A 13,158-nucleotide genomic window follows, 5' to 3' on the forward strand; every position below is an offset into this window, starting at 1 on the left:
CTGGGCGTCAAACTCATTTGCCGTCCTACTTACACGACGACGGAACGAACCACTCAACTGTACTCTGTACTGTTAAAATCCCTCCCTTCTGCATCTAGTCAATGAAGGACGACGTACCCAAAAATAAAATTAAAAATCATAAATCATCTACATCCGTAACCACTTGAAATAGTTCTTCGGTTATGCAACGGCTCATTCTACAACAGACGACTTGCGCGTCTGAACAGAGGCTTGACCCTTGGCTGTGACGGCGCATATCGATTTTTATACGGCGACCACATTGGGTCAGGTCAGGAGTTTAACGAACTTCTGACGACTTCCGTTGCACCACACACACAGACACACGCAGCTGCAACGTGTTTTATAGTGCATAATTTACGGTGCTCTCCGCGACGATAGACTCTGCATGAAAAGCACATATAACAACCTAAAAGGGGTTAGTAAAATAGAAGCTTTGCAAAAAGATAGGTTTTACACAGAGAAAATCATCTGCAAAATCTGAACCACTCTCGAAGTCCTGTGAAGCCCTGGATAAACTGGTGATTAAACCCCGAAATGCCATGGATCCGGATGGATTAGATGGCAAACGGGTAAACATGCATGCACGTCAACGTATCTTTACCGATACCGACAAAAGCTATATCTTGAACATCATTCGGACCCGCCAGGCAGACAGCGACAAGCTGCGATAAGATCCAACACAATTAAAAAAAACGCATATTTTTAGCAGGTACAGTCCATGGAAATAGACTAGCCGACGTTAAAAGATAGGACGAATATTTAATTCCTTCATGAGGTTTGAGCTAGAATTAGCATCATATTGATAAAACGTTACAAATGCATAACTGATCAAAAACACACAAGGGGGAAAGCCAAAGCCGCTTTTTTACGGCACGATAAACTAGGAACGTTATTTCCCCATAAAAAAAACTATAACTGTTTCTGATTTCAAAGCATTGTTTCCAGTGTAAATAGTAAACAAACAATTAGCAATCAACAAGTGTGAAGAGAACCATAGCACTAATGCACAGTGATCGCCGTTATAGAGAACAAGAGCACGCATGCTGCACCCACATCCAAAGATCCGTAATTAGTCGAAGAAATACAACACGCCACCATTCAAATTATAACAGAACGTCTTGTAGTGAAATTGTTTGCAGGGATGATGTTCCTTCGTGCATCCAGTCCGAGACTTCATTTGCACCGAACTTACGCATAGTGGTGGGCTGTGTGCGGTGAAAATGAACCGTTCCCGAATAAATCCGATGCATAGTGTGGCCTTAACGTAACCTAGCACGTTGACTGATTGGAGCATGCCGGATTAAAGTTGATGCGATGCACTTTTCATATCAAATAAATCCGTTCACCATTGGTAAGCGCCATGGTAGGTTTTGATTTAATCGAAATCACCCAACTCACTCACTGCACGCACATGCAGTTTTTTCTTCACACAATCACACCGAGCCATCTTTTCCGTCGAGCAGTGCTGGAGAAACAAACACGGTAGGGTAGTGTGCAAATAGAAGATACAAATTGTGAGCCCCTTCAACGACGCACAAACGTTACACGTTAGTTACACAATATGTTCCGATTTTGTTGGCCGTAACACAGCTTCTCGACAGCACCAGTGCGCTAGTGTTAACCAGCGAAAATCGAACACTGTTCGTAGCGAAACGAAGCTAGAGCAACCAGCCACGATCAACCTCAAATCGTTGCCGGTAAGAAGCGCTTCTGGCACAGGTTGATTGGTTTGTTTTGTTTGTGCTTTCGTGTTGCACCTTACTGCGAGACGGTGTTTGTTGGCGACCAGAAGAAATGGGAAAGAAAATGGGCAATGTAAATATTTTCGTGGTAATGTGTAAATTAGAGTAAAATAATAATATATGATACAAAACGTGCTGGAGACGAAGTATGTGTTCTTTTGCACCAAGTGGTAGAGACCCAAAGATATGGCGGAAAAAATAAAAGCTAACGATGCAAATAAACAAATGAATTTTAAAAAAACTGTTAGTGCTTAGTTGCACAGTTAGTAAAAAAGTTTTGGGCAGTTTAATAAAAAAAAAAAACTCAGTGGATCATCTCGCTCTAGGGAGATCGAAGCGTATCTTACGATCCTTCTAACCATGAACTCCCAACCACACATCCCATTCGTAGCAGCCCCGACAGACTCCCCTTTGTTACCACATAGCGTCAGAGTAGCTTTGTTCGCAAGCAAGTCGGGAAATTACATCAATTTCGCGGCCGACGATCGCGGCTGTTTAAACGATTCGTCATGAGGATCACTTTGCCTGGTGTTTTGCTCCGACGCCAATTGGTCGCGAAGTTTCGCTAGCGCGACTGCGATGCACCTCGTTTACGTTTCGATGAATCAAAATAGATCTGCCGGCAGCACCAACACCGCGAAAACCCCAGCGCGCGCCGGAAGTGTCCAAAGGCAAGGATAAGTGAGCAAAGGTACTTGGTACGCAGTGTGAAACAATGCAATAAATCTGTGAGTGAAGATGCTTTGCTTGAATTCGAATTGGATTGAGTCATGCATGTTGGTTGATCGATATACATACACGTTGGATTGGAAAGTTCTGTCTAACATATGAAGCATCTTCGAAAAATAGACATTTTATATTACCTAATGAATAATCGTGGTCACAATAAACTGTCACAATTACAGATGTTTGAAATAAATTTTAACACATTACTCAGGCACGTGAAACATCTAAAACCCCCTCAAGATCACAAGCATTATCCCCATAATGCTTTTATTACTCTCCACCACACTGTTCCTATGCTCGCTAAGGAATTGAACTTGAAAACGCTACCGTTCGTTTCAGTGTCAACCGTTCGTTAGGTAACTGGTTCCGCACGATATAGCCTTATTCGTGACTAGCACCAGATGTCTCTCGCTCTTTGCGTGAATAAACTAGCAGCAAGTTTCCCGTGAAAACACTAAAGAATGTAATCTGCACCTTTGTATGGGAGGGTTCCCCATCGGATGAGAAGAAAAAATAGTCGAGAGTTCATAATTAACACAAACTCTGTTCGTAACGAGCGCTGTTCACAATGTGTAAACAACAGTAGCAAACGGATTCTACGATCGCTAAAAGTAAAAAAGACGCGACCAACTGAACGGCCACCAAACCCATCAAACCCATCATCGTCATAACGATAAGAAAGGAAGAAAGTAAGAAACATACCCATAATTTGACTATTGTTTTAAAACAAGTTAAATATTTTTCACTTTTAATATAACTTTACTGCTTAAGAGATCGATCATTAGGATAAAGATGAACGCTGCTTTCCAAAGATGTTATGCACGAACATTAAAGTTTAATGAGACTGTTTCTAAAGGAAACGGAAACCTACACCGAATACTTTATTTCGCTTGATTACATCATCAATCTTTGTGGTTTGGCAACATAAAAGTATGCAAAGCAAAAGAAAATGCAAGGAAAGAACGAATGAAAAATGCCAACACAGAAGCTCCGACTGAATAAATTATGTTCCGCAAAACAATGCACGGCTCAATCGTTCGTAACGCAGATCCATGCATAACACGAGAAAAGAAAGTACCTAAACTATGGAACAATAACAAAAAAAGCCCTCCACGGGAACATAGCTTATTGCTTACATCACAAACCTAACGATACATTTCAGCTGGTTTGTGAGAGAGATTGAAAAAAATATAAACCGAATAGGTGCAAAAATTGCGGGAAAATTTGTTAATGCATCGTTAAAAATAACTGTCTAACGCCCCGTTTAGTACAGTCTAGCGGTGTTTGGCAGAAAAGAAGCAAAACATAACTGACAAATTGTCTCTCGTGCTGGCGTTAAGAATGATCTCGTGAGGACCTACGTCATTTACAGTGTAGTAAGCCAATGGTCAACTGCCATCCGTGCGCGCTCCTTAATATCCCTCTAGTGTCTGGTGGCGAACGGATGCCAACGCTACGGTCTAGAACTGGTGGGGCTTAAGAAATATAAATTTGTCGATGATGCACGACATCATATGACACTCAAAGCGTGAGGTTGCATAAATTTGCTCTGACGATAAAGGTTGTTTTTTTCTTGGTTTTGGCCCAAAAGAGTAAAAGGTCGTATGTGTTGAAAAAATAGAGTGTGCTCATTTCACTCTAAAATCCTTTTCTTGTGCCAGCGTCTGACTGGCAGATTGGAAATGACTTATCGATCACATTGATTTAGTACACGTTTATGAGGAAAAAATCATAACTTAATAGGATGTACATAATATTTGTCTGCTTAACTAACCACATTGGCTTGGGCCAGAAGTAGCGGCGCCGTTCTTGCTTATGGCCTTTGGAACTATGATTGTTGATGTATAAACTAAGTAACTAAGATCTTTCGTGGGTTGAACTGCCAAAGTAGAAGAAGAATCGACAACCTCCAAGTAATGGTAATTTCTAAATTTAGCATGTCAACAAATGCTTTCAACCGTCACCATTTTTAAATGATTCTACAAATGCGCGAATTGTTTGTAGGCAAGGACTTTCTAACCGCTTTACCATGGTCCGACCTGGTCCAATCAACTACCACACTAAATAAGTACATTTTAAACGGCAAAACAAACAAACAAACACACACACATGTAATCTGCAGCAGCATGAACACATTTCGCCAAAATTGACAGTCGAAGAAAAGCTGTCTTAAATTGGCTGTCGGTTTGCAGCGACTTCCCAAACGACAGTTCAATGTCATACGTTTACCGTTTTTAAGGCCAAACAGCAAATAGCTTCTTGCGTACTAAAAACTGTCAAAACTGAAGCAAAAAAAACCTTTGACTAAATACAAACGATTTAACGCTAAGCGCCACTGTGAAAATACGTCGTGCATTTTTATCAGCAATTCACGTGTGCCTCTGTCGATGCATCTAGAAGGAAATTCGATCACGCGTTCGATAACAGATTCGTAAATGGCTTCATCACTTTGAAAGGAGTAAACTCCATTAAACAATACAACCAACATTACTCACTGTGTCGAAATTATTTTTAATGAGACACATCATGCACGGAACAGAATTTTCTATACAATTCAGCGGTCTCAGAACACTCTTTTGCACTGCACAAATAATTGAATCCGTCTGATGCAAGCAACAGCCACCGTTGCAGTAAGCCCACACGCGCGCGCAGAACCAATGAACCAACACGTTCAAACCGCGACTGAGCTGGAGATATCGACTCAATCGTCCCGTATCGCACTACTCGCAGCTGCCGGTAACAACGAGCCTTAATTTTTGGTGGCTGCTTGTTGAAAGCTAGCTCGGCACACTCCTCAGTTCCTGTTTCCGTTACAGAAAAAGAAGCATAAAGATTGTAAATTCAACAAACCATACATCACTACGGTTCGTTTAAAACATGTGAATCAAAGCTGCCGGTATAATGTCCACAATAACAAGCCTTGCTGCTAACAGCGTCGACTGAGAAAAAAAAAGAATACCTCAAACAACATTCGAAACGTTTGCTTCCAGTTGGTCGTGGTATCTGTCCCACTTCCACAACAATCTGTTCGCATCCAAGCACCACCGCATGGGGCAACCAACATGTTACATCCGCGCTCTTCGGTCCGCAGTTGCCCAGAGCCTAGATAAACGTGTGCGCCAAATCACGTATGCACTTTTCCGAACGTATGGATTTTTTTCGGCCCAACGATGCGAGGTCACCGCGAATTTGCAAAGTGGTAGGCCGTATGTGATGATGAAGTATGGGCATTGTACGAAAAGCTTGTAATTATGAACATATGCTTCAAACTGCATTTAGCAACACTGAATGTACTGGACGTTTGGACTTAGAGGATGTAAAATTATTCATTTTTTAACGAGGTGTATGTAATGAAGGCAAGAAGACTTACATTATTTATTTCTACATTGAATTTTTAATGTACCTTCAACAAATTATCTTAAAATTTAAACTACAACCTATAAAACAATAAAATTGTATATATTTGTTCTATACTTCTATAATAATTAGCAAACCCTTCATAATGCAACAGCTATGACCTACTTTCATTTTGTTCAATCAAAACAATACTGTGTGCCAAACAGTTACATGTCATTAGATAACAGAAACATTACAACGTCTCGAGTCCAAACATGTTGAATTACAAAAAAAAAAATCAGGTGAAACATAAACCGGGAAACGAAGCAAAAAGAGATTGATTTTTGTGATTGAAGAACCTTAATGTCTCCTAAAAATATAGATAACTTATTATGAAGTTCTTCCAAGATTATAAAAAAAATCAAAAATATTAATAAAAATAAATATTGATGTCTTGATTTGTAAATTTTAAATTTAAATCGGTAAACAAAATTTAAACCACTATTTCCTATAGCTTTTATTTTCGTGTATATCAGGAGCCTCAAGGTCAATGAAGTGCGAGGATCGCATTTAATAGATTAATATGATTCCCGGCAATTTTTTTTTAAAGAATACACCATCACGAGTCGCGTTTTTAATACAAGACAAGATGCACCGGGCGGCCCGTTGGTAGAGGCGATTACGGTACCGGTCTTCATACAGCAGGATCGGGATCAAATCCCATCCGGGAATGTTCCCCCGTAGTGAGGACTGACTATCCAACTACGTGGTGGTATCGTCTTGTAAGTCAGAAATAGCAGGCATGACCTAAGAGGTCGTTGGGCCAAAAGAGAAAGAAAGAGAGAATGAGAGAGAGAGAGAGAGAGAGAGAAAGAGATGCGTTTCAAGGCATTTTTTAAAGTTCATTTTATTGTACAGTTTTGTGAATATTTAATTTTGACATAATGTACAGCTTGTGATAGTATACAGAATTCGTTTACGAAGATGTTTATGTTGGACTGCAGATCTAACCGAAAGAGGTCGCAAATGTTGCGCAGTGGAGAGTTTAGCAAATCAAATAAAAGTTCAAGAAAAACTAACTCCCTAACCAACCTCATGTCAGTATGACCTCTTCTGGAAGCAAATTGAAGACCTCTGCACTAGACGCTAAATCGTAGAAGGAGGAAATGCGGTATGGTCCTAGTAGTTTTATTCACCCTTCTTTTCTAGAAATTTTTATGCGACTGTCCATTTATTGCTTCTTGTCTTTTTACACACATAAATTTAATCCTAGCCAAGAATAGAGCATGGACCCAATAAAATGCCGTCTGCAGCAAACTAGCCAGACAGAATGGAACCACGTCTATCGCTAATAGCGTTCAAGATGGTTGGGAAACCGAGACAACGAAATGAATAGATAATCATTATTTGCTTCCATTTCTTCATGTGGTTTCGCTTATATAACCGACAAAAGTGTAAATAACGCTTCGTCTTCCGCAGCTTATAATAAATTTGAGTCTAAAAGGCGTTATATGAGATGTTCAAACGATTAAGGATACAAAAAATAATAAAACAAACTCGTCAAAGCAATCCCTTTTGGAGTATTGCACAAGCGACATACGAATGGAATCAGCACTGACCAAGCTGTCCTATGATTAAGTGATAACAAACCTTAATCACTAGCAGTGTGGGCCGCATTTGCCCTAAGCTAAAGGGCTTGGACTTTCTTAGATCACGAGACAAGCCCCTCTCCCCATAGAGCTCTTATCATCTTCGTGACGTTAAAAAGTGCGCTCTCAAAGTTGAAGGACGTTGCTAACGCTTCCACAATCGAGTCGGGCGGAGGGATCGGGCCAGTGAGAGCACTCTGTTGAAATCACGCCTGTCTAGAAAAGCCTTTGCAAATGAAGAGATTCTCTCGCAGAGCGTATGGTTTGCTGGACGAATCTATCACAAAAGCAAGACTTCGAATAGCTCCATCAACTCTCAAAGGCGTTATTAGCTTCTCCAAAAGAATACACTCCAATTCTGCACACCACTCGAACAGATTGGCTCCAATGGGGTAAAAATGCACCACGGATATCGAAGAATGCACGAGCGCCCGCCACGCGTTGGTTCAGGGGATGTTATTAATAGAACTTTCCCTGAACCTTCGTTGGAACTCGGTGGGAGAGTACACCTCTGGACGATGATGAGGTGAATCATGTTCGCTAGGTTCTATTCCCGGACTCCGACACCGGGTTGCATCGGAAGGTGCCATAAGACAGTGTCTGTTTGCATTTTTATTCTATACAATGAACGATAGAGATTGACAAAAGTTTTACATTTTAGACAATAATAATAATGATATTCTCGATAAATACACACATTTATCTCCAAAATCTTCAAACTTTGACGAGTTGCATGAATGCAGAGCATTAGCATTCTTTCACGAAGAAATGCGAGTGGGACTTAATTGAACGTAGCTGAAACATTAAACCGGAACGTTGGTCACACTCACGATGCGAAGTTATTTTTGAAAATAAACCCACACGGCCCTGGTGTTAACTGTCAACTTAACGACTACGGCTCCGCTGCATCATGTAGTATACAGCGTTGCTTATGCTCGTTGTTAAATGTTGTGTTCCTGCCGACAAATGCATCGTTGCATGTTGCATATGAAGTGTATGATAATTAAGTATGACAGGAAACAGAAGCATTTTTGGTATGAACATCCTCTCGCATTAGAAAATAAAACAGCAAATCAAGCAAGTTACAAGCCGCTTCAAAAATCATGCACATTTTGATAGGAACAACAGCGCTGGTCAGTAAATCAGCTAAACATCTTGTATGAAAATGAATATATTTTATGGTGCATAAAATTGTCTCTAATGAAAATAGTACATATTTGATCCCCAAAATATTCCGTATCGTTGAAAGTGAAAAGTTGAGCCAACCAACATTGAAGAAACGCTTTTCGGTTAAAAGCACACTTACAAGCGCAAGGCGGAAGCATTCAGTTAGGGCAACAGTATACAGTAACAGTTCCACATGGTAGCCCAGCGGCACCGGCTACAAAAATGAACGGATTGTGTTGCAGAAGACGAAAGCCCTAATTAAGTGGCAAACGAGGAAAATTGAAACCAGATGAGCGGATCCATTTTCATCCTTCGAACCGTTTGTAAGCGGCACGTGTTTGTGTTGCATTTTAGGTCTTTTATTATTAGTTTTTAATCCCATGAAACCGTACTACAAGATGCATCAAAACCACTCAACGGGCTCAACGCACCGTACAGGAAATGGATGCGATGTTTTGGAAGCGATGCTCGTAACTCTAGACGGATTTAGTCGCTACGTGTAGCTTCACTCGCTGCTCGGTAAAATGAAACAAGTTATCGATTCCAAATATAAATCTTACTTTCGAACAGGGAATGGATTAACTACTTTCTAGGGTCTGACTACTGTATGCGACATAACACATTTAATCCATTCTTAAAAACTAGGTTAAAAATACAGCTTTTAGCGCCTGGTCATAATGCTTTGGCATATTTTTTTGAAAAAAGTCAATTTTAGCTTGATATATATTTTTCAACATTCTATACCAGTGTTTTTCAAGTGTGTAAGTCAGTAAAAAGCAAAAACTCTGAATTGAATTTGGCTTTATGTTCTTACAGATTATTTAATCTTATAGCTTATAATAATCTTTCTTTGCTGATAATAGAGCAGTTACTTTTTACTATTTTTACTACCATTTAATTTGGAAATGTTTAGTTTGAATGAAACAACCTAACATGGGATAGAAGTTAGGTTGCCGATTCCCACCGTTCGAACCCCCCTCTCATAATCGAACCTTAAAAGGTATTTACTGCAAAAGACTGATACTGGGACCGATGATAGACAAACTTTTGCGCTATAATTGCGACGCATCGGATTTTAATTGCAAACACAAACACCTTTGAACGACCTTTTTTCTTTTGTTGCAGTTATCAGCTCCGACTAGCGGGTACTAAGTTCCTTCAGCTTGGTGCACGATAACATTTATCTTCCACCCACCACATAGTGATAAGTCGCCGCTGGCGTAGTCTTATCCGGCTCTCAAAACATGCGTATGGCGATGATTCGCCGGTACGGTTGGAGACATGGGAAAAAGATTATCGCTGAAGTACGTACCCTTTTCTGACGAAATGCAATGTGTGCCGGTTTGGTGTGCGATGATTGTACGATGGGCGATGATTGTGCAGCAGTAGTTACAACCGAAACAGAGGTAAATTATTCCAGTCGATTGATTTGTGCATTTTTTTCTATTCTGTTTTATCGGCTCACTTTTGTGCGCTTCGTTCCTGTTTTCTGAAAAATGGAAAAAAAGAGAAAATGTTTTAGTAAATTTCGTCATTTAAATTGTGATAGAAACGATCCAATTAGATAAAATAATGATGTAAACCTATCCGTTAAATGAAACAGTTCACACATTTTCCCCAACTCATTTTATCGCTATAATTGTTTCCACTTTGCCGGTCGATAAAATTATGCAATTTGATACGCAAAGTCGGTCACCCATGGGATGGAAAGTCACCTCCCCTACTCACAGATGCACTTGCACCTGGCATAACACCTCACCCGTAGGCGTTCTGCTTCACACGTCACCTTGCGTGGAAGCCCACAACAACAAACTGCATTTCGCACACTTTGAACTTGAGCTATTCCTGAGCTTCTGGTTCATTCGCCGTTTCGTAGCTCCATTTTGTGCGATTTTAGTAGTTTCTTATTTCGTGATGTTTTTCATGAATTAAACAAAGCAAGCGTCGTCGTCGTCGTGGTCATCGTTGCCATCGTAAAAAAAACGCACACTTGATTTCCCCGTCTGCTTCTTCGGTTTGGAGTTGGACTTCACACCTGGTATACCGACTTCGAATGAGCAACACCATGGCGCCGAAAAAGGAGGGGGAGAACGCACAGCACAAACGCCCAAGGTTAGGGTCAAATGCGGATGCTTTGAAAATTAAGAAACGGTCGGCAAAGAGCCCAGCTCAGTGGCTCAGTGATAGCAGTTTTCGTAGCCGCGGTGTAAAAATGAAATGACACATCTTGTACATATAGCTCCGAGGATTCTGCTAGAAGACGCCATGCAAGTGCCCATCGAATAAAACGTCTTCGTACTCGGCGTTGTAATTTCGTGATTTTCTACTAAAACGACAAAAAATGAATTGTGTCGTAAAATGTATATATTTTTTCTGAATCTTTTTGCTCATATCGATTTCGACGGCTCACACACACCACAGTACCAAGGCAAACGATCGTGCGTGTGTTGTTTGTGCTTCGAAGATCGAACTGTTCGCCGCTGCTACTACACACAGAAAGAGGGATGACATAATCGACTGCTCCGACCAACGAAAAAAAAACTCAATAACACCGCTGAATTGAGTGCTGCTTGTACGATAAATTCGATAGTTGTTTTCACTAAAAACCTGGTGCACATTCCAGCAATAATTCTTTCAACACGCACATTTACCTAATTTAGTGCAATTTTGATGCAGCAGCCTCAAGCGCGGCGGTGGCTTCCTTGGATTATTATTCGCTTCCTTCGGCACAGACGGGGAAAGATGACAACTTCTATCAAAACACACACTCACGCTTTCTCGCTCTCTCTCTCTCACATGTGCGCACACAGCTGACACGGGAGATATGTGTGATGTTGCTGTATCCTTTGAAACGCACTGAAGGATGTGTGTTTTGGCTCGATTTTCCCACGCTTCCTCACCTCACTTGGTCAATCCACCCACACTCTCACACAACACGTGCAACACACATATATTTGCGAAAAATACGAGGCGAGACTAGTGGCGACGGCGGCTAGTATAGGTTGTGCTTATATTTTCTTTCCGCTAAAGAAAAACCAAGCACGGTGACTCCTTTTTTGACTATTCGGTGCCCCGTGTCTGACGTCGATTCGTTCCACCACCTGATTCTGGTGCGGTAGCCAGCAACCCCTTCACTTTTTTTTCGTATTTTTCTGCTGTTTGACGAGGTTTCCCTGCTCGCTCTTGGGGTGGTTTTTCTTGCCGTCAATTTCGTGAAGAAAATTTTCACCACCGTGAGAGCATTTATGACCAATTTTTAACGGCACATACACTCACACATTCACACCCAGCGAACAAGAGAGCACACACGCGTTACTCCGTATACTTTGTTTTGCTTTCCTTCTTACTTTTGGGTTACCGATTTTTCACTACACACGATTTTCACGAACAGAGAGCACAGAGGATCGATTATTTACCATTCAAAGCTCGCTGCTGGTACAAACAGAACTGCAATTGAAATTAACAAACACTTTCTAGAGCTACCACACGATCGGAAGAAGATGATGATAGTCTCCTGTTTAACAGACTGCTTTAATTATACTAAAAACGGACGTAACACATCAGTAAAACGCGTAACAACGAATCTTTTCGGCACAAACCAATAACATGTGCAGAAAAAGAATCGATAGGTAACTTTTTGCAGTGACTTTCTCACACTCGGCTCGGTTGCCGTTGACGTCGCCGTCGTCGTCGTCGTTGCTGGCGAGGCCACCGAGAAACACTCACGTAATTTACGCGCACACACATCGATTGTGCAGAATGTGTGTAATGTGTGCGTGATTTTGCTTCACGAAATGCGATTATTTTCACCAGTGATTGGGCGGTTGTTGCTTCTGCCGTGCCCTAGCGCACGGTACCATAACAACGAGATACCACCGACCGAAGGAGGCTGAGCGGATGAAATCATCTGCTCTGTGCGCTGCACCGACGCCAAGCGCCTCGAATTTTAGCTGCAGGGCCGACGGGGAATAATTTCTTTCTTTACTTCAGCTTGCTGGGGTTCTTTCAGGGTTTCACTGTATCGTGGTAAGTACTATATACACGCACGGTTCTTTGGATAGAAGTATTTCTGCTCACTTTTCGAGGAATCAAGGAACATCGCGTACACTAGAGGAGATCATTGCATGTTATCTTTTTTGTATGGGGCAAGGAAAGATTTAGCTCATGAATTTGACACGTTCAGTTTGACGTTGACTTCAAGGTATATGGATATAGGGTGGTAGAGTTGTTTCCCGTACCCAGTGCACAATCGGGTCGCGTTTTGGTCGAAACCAAGGTGTATGTATTAAGAAGGTGATTTTTTGTCGATTTGACAGACCACGCTTTTAGTCGAAATATGTCAGAGTTAGTTTACAAAATGGTATGGGCCAAAGCAAATTGACATTTCTCAACCTGACATAACAGTTCCTGGATCATCGAAGGGAAGGGAATTGAGAAGAGTAATGGAAGCGTGGGAGGAGGCGCCGGTGGTGGTATCGCTTGCGATTTTTTGACGAAAAATGCAACCAAATATCGTC

General features: G+C 41.2%; 1 protein-coding gene across 6 annotated transcripts in view; it reads right to left on the reverse strand.

Annotated features, from left to right (window-relative positions):
* Nucleotides 1-12,854, reverse strand: part of LOC118509319 (trafficking kinesin-binding protein milt) — an 81,974-nt gene extending 69,120 nt beyond the window's left edge. Inside the window, exons 1-3 of one of the 6 annotated variants that reach the window (XM_036049776.1) lie at nucleotides 12,719-12,854; nucleotides 11,293-12,088; nucleotides 9,954-10,130 (exon numbers count right to left, since the gene is read on the reverse strand). The gene's annotated coding sequence lies outside the window, so the exon portion shown is untranslated. Of the gene's footprint in view, nucleotides 1-9,953; nucleotides 10,131-11,292; nucleotides 12,089-12,367 lie in introns of all 6 variants that reach the window. The other 5 variants (XM_036049777.1, XM_036049774.1, XM_036049778.1 and 2 more) reach the window with 5 other exon arrangements.
* Between the last annotated feature and the right edge of the window lie 304 nt (nucleotides 12,855-13,158).

Source organism: Anopheles stephensi, chromosome 3 (genome assembly GCF_013141755.1).
Source record: "Anopheles stephensi strain Indian chromosome 3, UCI_ANSTEP_V1.0, whole genome shotgun sequence".
Classification (NCBI taxonomy): Eukaryota; Metazoa; Arthropoda; class Insecta; order Diptera; family Culicidae; genus Anopheles; species Anopheles stephensi.